This window comes from Sciurus carolinensis, chromosome 1 (genome assembly GCF_902686445.1).
Source record: "Sciurus carolinensis chromosome 1, mSciCar1.2, whole genome shotgun sequence".
NCBI classification, from domain to species: Eukaryota; Metazoa; Chordata; class Mammalia; order Rodentia; family Sciuridae; genus Sciurus; species Sciurus carolinensis.
Window position 1 is genome coordinate 169,111,951 of NC_062213.1, and position 10,948 is coordinate 169,122,898.

A 10,948-nucleotide genomic window follows, 5' to 3' on the forward strand; every position below is an offset into this window, starting at 1 on the left:
GAATTCCACTTTTATGTATAACTATGAAGCACCAATTTAAAAAACAATAAATATATGGAAAGGAAAGTAGAAGAAGGGGATCAGGAGGACGGTAGAGGGGAGGGAAAGGGGAAGTATTGGGAATTGAAATGTAACAAATTATATTACATGCATTGATGAATGTGTCAAAATGAACCCCACTGTTATATGTAAAGCTATAATGCACTAATAAAAACATTTTTTAAAAAGAACATTGTGAAAAGATATCTAATTGTGCCTGAAACAACTTGGGAAAGTGTTCTGAATGAGATAATGGCTGAATTAAGACTTAAAAATTTGTGGAAATTACTAGGGAAAATCTAGGGTAGGATAAGAAGATGTTAAAGCTAGTCCAGGCAAAGAACAACATTTTCAAAGACAAAGTTTTAAGAGTGAGTGTTATGTTATAAAGAACACTAAATATTTTGATATAGCAAGTAAACAGCATCCTGTTGTTAGAAGGGAGAAATATTCCTAGTAAGACAGGGTCCAGTTCAAGAAGTGTCTTCAATGAATTCCTATAATTTACTATTTTACCCTGAGTATGACACAGTATCAAATTGTTAGTGGCTGCCATACTAACATTTTCCATTGAGGTGTGATATACACATAGTAAAATGTGTTTTCAACTCTACAAAATGAAGTATGTAACACTTCTACATCTACTAATTTAAGATAAAGAACATTTCAGCAGGGGAGAGCCAAGATGATGGACTAGAGGGAAGCTGCATCCCTTGTCACCCCATGTCTCCAGATTCAAGCAAATTCAAGCAGGGGAAATACTGTTTCTCTGAGAGGCAGTCATTGCTGCCCACTGATACCCTGCTGCTTACCCCTCATTCATCCACTGCGGTCACCCACCATCTGTCAGCACATTGCCTGCCCTCTGAGTGCTAACTGCAGCCTATCATCAACCATTTGCTGGATTGCTTGCCACTTGCCTGCCCATCACCTGCCTTTCATCTACCCATTGTCCCCCACCTGATGTCCACCCGCTGATCCTCTGCCGTTAGCCTGTAGACCACACACAGACTACCCACAGACAGCCAGCAGATCGCCTGCTGCCTGCTGTTGCCTGGAAGTCCATTGTCACAGTACTGGCAGGTTTGGTTACATGCAGCTGCTGCCATCCTGGGACACCAGAAAGGGGCTGCAGGTTTACTGCTACCACCGCTATCATCTTGGGGCTTGGCCATCTTAGTATGGGGACCCAGGTCAGGGCCTGGAGATACATTGAGGTACCTGCAGGTCTTGTTGCTCCTGAGATCTTTCTACTCAGTGTGCTAGTGGCTGTCATCTGGCTGTCTCTTTGCAGGGTCTGTCCTTTGTGTGAAAGTATCCCTTGTCATCTCTCTGAAAGTTGAAAGGGCATTGAGATCTTGGAAGTGCAACAAGGCAGAGTCTGGGAAAGCTGAAGCAAGCCCAGGTTCATCAGATTGCAGCTGGGTTTGCATGGGCCAATCTGGGTCTGGCACCCCTGTGGAAAGCCAGAGACTAGGGGCAGTTCCCTGGGGGGAGCACAGGTTGAAGAAACTGGAGAAAATGGGGCTTTTTCCAGTTCAGTGAGTCCTGAAGTGCACAGGGATGGAAGGGGCTGTCTGCAATAGGTGGGAAGACTGGAAGAGGGTGTGAGGGCACCTTGCTGACCCACGCAAATGGTCTGGCACTCACTGGGCTGGAGCTAACATCAAATTTAAGACAAGCCCACTTATGGGCAGAGAAGGGAAGCTGAGAAAATTTCTGAAAGTCAAGGAAGCAATCATTCAATTTTCCATTGAAACTTTCCTTTTTTTTTTTTTTTTTTTTTTGGTCTTCTCTCTCATACCTCTACCATCTTTGAATCTAAATATTTTCCATGCATCAATTTATTGAGGAATGGGATGTCTGAATAGTATATTACAGTTGTGTTGTGTATTCTATTTTTACATTTAAAAAAATCTGTACATATGTTTTCTCTTACCTATGTATCTCCCTGGATTCCCTTTCTCACTTCTTTCATACTAACAACCAACCTCAATTAATTCTTCCCTCCCTCTTACTATAAATTTTTACCTCTATCTTCTCTCCTTCTCCCTCATAAACATCATGTCTTACACTACTTCTATTCCATCACTGCCCATCATTTGAAACAGTAACCCCTTTTAGCAAACTTACAGTTTATATTGTAGACAATAATTGAACACTTCATTTATGTTTATTGCCACAAAACTGTAGACACCTTAATAGGAGTCATTTGGTTAAGGTTGTATATTGTTTGAATTGAGTGCTTATTAGTCTTGCCCCTTAAAGGTGAGGTACTGGAAACCTTCAGGGACACTATAAGAATACAGGATAGAATCTGTACTGCCTCAGATCCATACCACTAGATGAAAAGACACACAAATAACATGATAAAACAAGGGAACAAAGCACCTCAAACAAACTAAGATGTTCCCACAATAGAATACACAGACAACACAGTAGAAGAAATGTCACAGAAAGGGTTTAGAAAATACATAGATTGATCTTTGAAATAAAAGATGGTATCAGAGAGAAAATACAGGAAGTAAAAGATCAATAAGGAGGCAAAGATTGTAAAAAGGTATCAACCAGAAATCCTCCAAGTGAGGGAAACAATAAACCAAATAAAAAATTCAATGAAAGTATCACCAACAGACTGGACCACTTAGAAGACAGAACCTCAGACAATGAAGACAAAATATATACTCTTGGAAATAAAGTCGACTGCACAGAGAAGATGGTAAGAAACCATGATCAGAGCTTCCAAGAAATATGGGAAAACATGAAAAAAACAAATTTAAGATTTATCAGAATAGACGAAGGTGTAGAGATACAAACCAAAGGAATACAATCTTTTCAATGACATAATATCAGAAAACTCCCCAAATATAAAGAATGAAATAGAAAAGCAACTACAAGAGGCTTATAGGACCCCAAATATACAAAATTACAGCAGACCCACACCAGGACACGTTATAATGAGAATGACTAACATACAGAATAAGGAGAGAATTTTAAAAGGTGAGAGAGGGAAAAAAAATCAGATTACATACAGGAGGAAACTAATTTGGATCTCAGCTGATTTCTCAACCCAGACCCTCAATGCCAGGAGGGCCTGGCATAACATATCAATCTCTGAAAGTAAATGGATGCTAATTGAGAATTTTATATCCAGCAAAATTAAACTTTAGATTTGAAGATGAAATAAAAACCTTCCATTGTGGGGAGCCATCTGTGACTAGCAAAATCAGGCTTAGTCAAGCCATCAGACACAGAAATCTGACTTTCAGGAACTGGCAGTCATGAGAGACTGTTTCAGATGGCCAGTGGCTTCCATGCATAATGGCTCATCATCAGAATTTGCATGTCCTTGATGTGTCACATGACCCACTAGAGCAAAATGGCTTCCTTAACTTCACCCCATCCTGTTTCTCGTGGAAGAAGCTCCTACCGGCCCCCCTTTGATCTGTACTGCAATAAACCAAGCATGGGCTGCATTTCTTGTGAGATCTTAGTATGGCTCAATCCATCTCACCCCCTGATTGAAAAGAGATAATTGTCTCCTGTGTTTTTTTCTATTAAATAACTTTCTTAGCAATTAATGTACAGCCAGCCCACCCTCCTACAGGAACCCTTTTCCTTGTCCATGCTGGATGTGTGAAGAGATTTGAGATTGAATGGGAAGTGTTAAAAGAATTCACAACTAGAAAGCCTGCACCATAGAATATTCTCAGCAAAATATTCCATGAAGAGGAAATGAACAACAACAAAAAAAAAAAAAAAAAAAAAAAAAAAACAATGAAAACCAGCAAAGGAAGGAATTACACTAAAGGCAAGGTCAATCAAAGGAGAAACTAAGTCAACTTAAAAACCAAAAATAAACCAAAATGACCAGGAACACAAATCATATCTCAATAATAACGCTGAGTGTTGATGACTTAAACTCATCAATCAAAAGACATAGACTGGCAGATTGGATATTTAAAAAAAGACCCAACAATATGCTGTTTTCAAGAGACTCACCTCCAAGGAAAAGATATCCACTGACCGAAGGTGAAAGGTTGGGGAAAAAAAAAACATATTACTCACATGGACTGCATAAATAAGCAGGGGTTTCCATACTTATATCAGACAAAGTGGACTTCAAACCAAAGTTAATCATAAGGGATAAAGAAGGACATTTCATACTGCCTCAAGAAGTCATACCCCAACAAGATATAACAATCATCAATATATATGCCCTGAACAATGGAACATCTATGAACATCAAACAAATGCTTCTCAATTTCAAGAATCAAATAGATCACAACACAGTAATACTGGGTGACTTTAATATACCTCTTTCACTACTGGGTAGATCTTCCAAACAAAAAATAAATGAAGAAAATATAGAATTAACTAATACAATCAATGATTTAGACTTATGGATGTATATAGAGTGTTCCATTCATCATCATGCAAATACACTTTCTTCTCAGCAGCCCATGGATCCTTCTCTAAAATAGACCAAAGCAACTCACAGCAAATACAAAAATATAGAAATACTACCCTGCATTCTGTCAGATCATAATAGAAAGAAACTAGAAATTAATGATAAAATAAAAAATATAAGCTACTCCAAAATCTGGAGACTAAATAGCATGCTATTGAATGATGAATGGATAAAAGAATAAAACAGAGAAGAAATAAAAAAAAATACTTAGAGGTAAATAAAAACTCTGACACAACATGTCAAAATCTCTGGGACACTATGAAGGCAGTACTAAGAGGAAAGTTCATTGCACTGAGCTCATACATTAAAAGAATAAAAAGTCAACAAATAAATGACCTCACATTACATCTCAAAGCCCTAGAAAAAGAAGAAAAAGTCAACACCAAAAGCAGCAGAAGACAGAAAATAATTAAAATCAGAGAAGTCAGTGAAATTCAAACAAAAGAAACACCTAAAAAAAACGACAAAACAAAAAGTCGGTTCCTTGAAAAAATAAATAAAATTGACAAACCCTTAGCCATACTTACAAAGAGAAGAGAGAGAAAACTTAAATTACTAAAATTCATGATGAGAAAGGAAACATCACAATGGACTATACTGAAATACAAAAGACAATTAGAAACTATTTTGAAAATTTATACTCCAATAAAATAGAAAAACTCAAAGACATTGAAAAATTTCTAAACACAAATAATCTACACAAACTGAAGCAGGAGGACATACACAATTTAAACAGATCAATTTCAGGCAATGAAATAGAAGACACCATCAGAAGCCTACCAACTAAGAAAAGCTCAGTACCACACGGATTTTCAGCCGAGTTCTATAAGACCTTCAGGGAAGGATTAACATCAATACTCCTCAAATTATTCCATGAATGAGAAGAGAGAACCCTTCTAGACTCATTGTATGAGGTTAGATCAAGTGAGAGGTTCATCCCTGGGATGCAAGGTTAGTTCAACATATGGAAATCAGTAATCATAATTCACATCAATGGACTTAAAGACAAGAATCATATGATTATCTCAATAGATGCAGAAAAAGCATTTGACAAAATATAGCACCTCTTCATGTTCAAAACACTAGAAAAACTAGGGATAGTAGGAACATACCTCAATATTGTAAAAGCTATCTATGCTAAACCTAAGGCCAACATCATTCTAAATGGAGAAAAATTGAAAGCATTCCATCTAAAATCTGAAACAAGGCAGGGATGCCCTCTTTCACCAGTTCTATTCAACAATGTCCTTGAAACTGTAGCCAGAGCAATCAGACAGACAAAAGAAATTAAAGGGTTAGGAATTGGAAAAGAAGAATTTGAACTATCACTACTTGCTGATGACATGATTCTATATTTAGAAGATTCAAAAATTTCCACCAGAAAACTTCTATAACTCATAAATGAATTCAGCAAAGTAACAGGATATAAAATCAATACCTATAAATCAAAAGCATTCCTATACATCACTAATGAATTCACTGAAAGAGAAATTTAAAAAGAACTACCCCATTCACAGTAGTCTCAAAATAAATATAACATACTTGGGAATCAATCTAACAAAAGAGGTGAAAGACCTCTACAATGAAAACTATAGAACACTAAAGAAGTTGAAGAAGACCTTAGAGAATGGAAAGATCTCTCATGCTCTAGGATAGGCAGAATCAATATTTTCAAAATGGCTATACTAACAAAAGCATTGTACAGATTCAATGCAATTCTTATTAAAATCCCAATGATTTCTTCATGGAACTAGCAAAAGCAATCATGAAATTCATTTGAAAAAATAAGACACCCAGAATAGCCAAGGTAATCCTTAGCAAGAAGAATGAATCAGGAGGTATCACAATACCAGAACTCAAACTGTACTACAGAGTCATAGTAACAAAAATGGCATGGTTTGGGCACCAAAATAGACATGTAGACCCATGGTACAAAATAGAAGACACAGAGACAAACCCACAGAAATAACAGTTATCTCATACTAGACAAAGGTGCCAAAAATATACATTGGAGAAAAGATATGTTTTTCAATAAATGGTGCTGGGTAAACTGGAAATCCATATGTAGCAAAATTAAATTAAACCTCTATGTTTTACTCTTCACATAAATCAACTAAAAGTGGATCAAAGACTTAGGCACTAGAACAGAGACCTTGCACCTACCAGAAAAGACAAAGTAGGCCCAAATCTTCATCATGTTGGCTTAGAATCTGACTTCCTTAACAAGACTCCTAAAGTACAAATGTAAAATTAAAAATCAATAAATGGGATGGATTCAGACTAAAAAGCTTCTTCTCAGCAAAGGAAACAATCAAGAATGTGAACAGAGAGCCTACAGAATGGGAGAAAATCTTTACCACATGCACCTCAGATACAACACTAATCTCCAAGATGCATAAAGAACTCAAAAAACTTAACACCAAAAAAACAAATAACCCAGTCATTGAATGGGCTAAGGACACTTCACAGAAGAAGAAATGCAGTCGGTCAACAAACACATAAAAAAAATTCATTATCTCTTGCAATTAGAGAAATGCAAAGCAAAACTACCCTAAGATCTCATCTCACTCCAGTCAGAATGGCAATTATCAAGAATAATAATTTTTGGGGAGATGTTAAGGATTAAACCCAGGGACACTTCACCTCTGAGCTACATTCCCAGGCCTTTTTGATTTTATTTATTTATTTTTTTAATTTTGAGACAGGGTCTTGATAAGTTGCTGAGGTTGACCTTGAACTTGTGATCCTCTTGCCTCAGCCTCCCTAGTTGTTAAGGTTGCTGGGATTACAGGCATGTACCACCATGCCTGACCTAAGAATAATTTTGTTTTATAAGGAAACAAAAGAAAAGAGAGTTCATGCTTTATTATTCCACATATAGGCTAATTAGCTTTTTTTTTAATGTTGAGGATTGAACCCAGGGCTTTGCACATACTAGGCAAATACCTTTGAGCTGTATCCTCAGCCCTTTTGAGACAGGGTCTCACTAAATTGCTCAGGCAGGTCTTCTACTGTGATCCTCCTGCATTAACTTCCCAAGTCCTGGGATTACGGGCATGTGCTACCACACCCATCTATTACTCCATTTATATACAATTCTAGAGGATGAATCCTCAATATTCTTCTCCTCATAATAAAGGAGATCAGTGTTACCTAAGATAGAGGAGGAAGATGGCAGGACTTAAAAAAGGGTTATAAGGAAAGTTTTAGGGATGATGGATATATCCATCACCTTAATTGGGTGGAGTTTCAATGTGCATATTTACATGTTAAAGCTTATCAAATTGTACATTTCAACTTATTCTGTCAGTTATACTCTAATAAAACTTTCTAAATAAAAAAATTACATATCTTTGTTTCTTCAGGATTGATTTTAGTGATTGATTCTTTCAAATGTCTCTGCATTTTGTTTTATCTTAATTTATATTTTATTTTTACTTGTTTGGGTGCTAGGGATCAAATCCAGGGCCTTATGCATGCTAGGCAAGAGGCTCTACCATTAAAACTACACCCCCAGCCCTGTCTGCATTTAATTTTTTAACTTTTGAACACAAATAACCTTTAAACACACATATTCATTGAAAATGACCAAATTGAAGTAACCCAAATTCTGTTTCTTCATCTTTAAAATATCTATTATCATTATTTATAGCAAATGAATTGTTGAAATATAGAAATATATAGTACCACAGTGGTTAGAGACAAGAGGTTAGAGCATCTTCAGTGAACACAAGCAAGTCTGAACTATTGTGAACTTCTCAAAAGAAAAATGTATAACTAAATCTGTGTTGTAGGCTGACTCCAAATTAACTGTCATATAGAATAAATTGTTTAAATAATAAATGTGCTAAACAAAAGTTTACATATATATTATTAAAAATCATGGGCTGGGGATATAGCTCAGTTGGTGGAGTGCTTGCCTGGAAAGCACAAGGCCCTGGGTTCAATCCCCAGCACTGCAAAAAAAAAAAAAAAAAAAAAAAAAAAAAAAAAAAAAATAGTGCAGCTGCATAATTTTACAGAACTTAGAACAACAAATATGTAGGGGAGCAAGTATTTTGTCACTGACATGGTTTAGAATTGCTGGTGCATGGTGATAATAAAAAGAAGATCTATCTTTAGTCAGTTTTGTTTTCAAAATTTACTTGATTTACCCACTTACTTCCTTCATTCAGAGCAGACTACTCCCACTACCCCATCTTTGGTATACCACACCACAATGATTTTAGATAAATTTCTGGTTTTAGCCTAAGTTATATTCCAATCTTTGAGATTTAGACTTTAAAAACCAACATGCTAGACCAACTGTGAATTTATAGGAATTTCTATGCATAAAATTGGGGGAATATAAATAGCTTTAAAAGCATCATGGTGGGAAAAAAAAAACAAAACTGGGAAGTCAGGATGGGGTGTGTCCTAAAGAATGGGCCCAGCTAATGGACTTAAGTTTGAGCTCTTTAGGGAAAGGCATTTTATCCAGAAACAGAACAGGCTACTTTCAGAAATTACTGTGGGAGAGCATGAGTCACAATCATCATTGCTTGTTTTCCATGTATATAAAGTGAGGGAGAAAGGCATTTTTTCCTCTGCTCCAAATATTGCCCATTGAAGACTCCTAAGAAAACCATCATGATTCTGGCAATTAAAGAATTTTGGTATTTGGCACTAGCAACTTTGGGAGCTAAGATACAGTGCCTTTGGAATGGACATCAGAAGACTCAAAATGGACATCAGGACTAGTGGCAATGTAGAGGCATCATTGAGTAATATCTCCAGCCATGGAAGGTCAAGAGATTTTACTGAGGGAGTCTAGCAATACAAGAAGACACATAGTAGAAGATGGGCTATTTGTGATCTCACATGAGATATTCTCTGAATTCTAGGCATAACTGGATGAGAGTTTGGAGGTGGAAGAGGGTCTTATAACAACAACTAAAACAAATAAAAACAACAATAACAAAACCTTTTTGAGTACCCTGCTGCATGCCAAATTTCCTACTTTTCATGGGATCATTCCAATCCTAAGAACACACTCTAGTATCCCATTTTTAAAAGTCTTTCCTTGGCAGTAAATTCACCTTTGGCTACCACCTTATTTCTTTGTTCCCTTTCACAGTAAAATTTTCAACCTGACCGCTACATATATTTTACTTGTCCTCATCTTGCATTTACTCTTCAACCCTACTTCATTCTGACTTCTACCCTTATCATGTCACTGAAATTTCTCATTCATCTTACTATTACCAAAGTCAAAGGGTAACATTTCCTCATTTTACTTTATCTCTTTATAACATTCAACACTTATCTTCTTGAACTTTTCTTTTATCTGTGACACTGTCTTCTGATTTTTCTCCTCATCTCTCTGGTTCTCCCTCCTTAGCCTTTTTTTTGCTGTACTTTTTGTACTGGAGCTCAAAGTGTTGGAGTGTCCTCCAGGTGTATTTATTCAGACACAAAACTATAAAACTAAATTTTATCTCCAATATTGACCTCTTCTCTGTGTTCAAGACATTCACATATAACCATTTATTGTGCTTTTCCACTTGGATAGCCATTAAACATCCCAAATTTAACAGATCTGTAACTGAATTCCCACTATTCCCAATCTCTATCCCCCCACCATAAGAACTCTTTTCTTTCTTGGTTTTCCTCACTGTAGACATTCAATAAAAATTAGCAAAATGAATAAATGAATGTTTACATTGTCTCATGTCATTCTAGCAATATACAGTTATTGTAGGTGCTATTTTTAGCCCAATCTTAAAAAGAAGAAAATTCAAGAGTTAGAGTAATAAGTTCTCTAAGGTAACAAAACTTGTAAAGTTTCAGAGCCATCTCTGTGCTTTTCTCTAAATCAAAAATGCTTTTTCTCTATGCTATAAAGCTTCCATTGAAATAATGATGGTTATTATAAATAAGGTTATGTTTGTGACCATAAACTGGTGCCAAGTGGAAAAATATAGGTTACATCATTCCTATTAATAATTAATGATAACAATGATTATGCAGATTACTTATTGAAAATATTTCATAAACTAGGCACTATGAGAAACATTTTTAAGTCGACTTTTTAGAATAGGTTTAGATTTACAAAAAAATTAAGCAGATAGTACAAAGCTCCCATATACCTCCCCCCCCATCTTCCCCTGTCATTAATCTCTTACATTATTAGCATGGCATATTATTATAGTTAATTAAACCAGTAAATATATTATTATTAAATTTATAGTTTATTCATGCTTCCTTAGTTTTTACCTAATGTCCTTTTCCTGTTCTGTAATCCCATCTGATATCCCTCATTACATTTAGTTATATTATCTTCTTCAGTTCCTTTGGCTGTGACATTTTCTCAGATTCTCTTTGTTTTGTCAGACCTTGATAGTTTTGAGGACTACTCAGGTATATTGTAGGATAACTCTCTTATTAAAATTTGCCTAC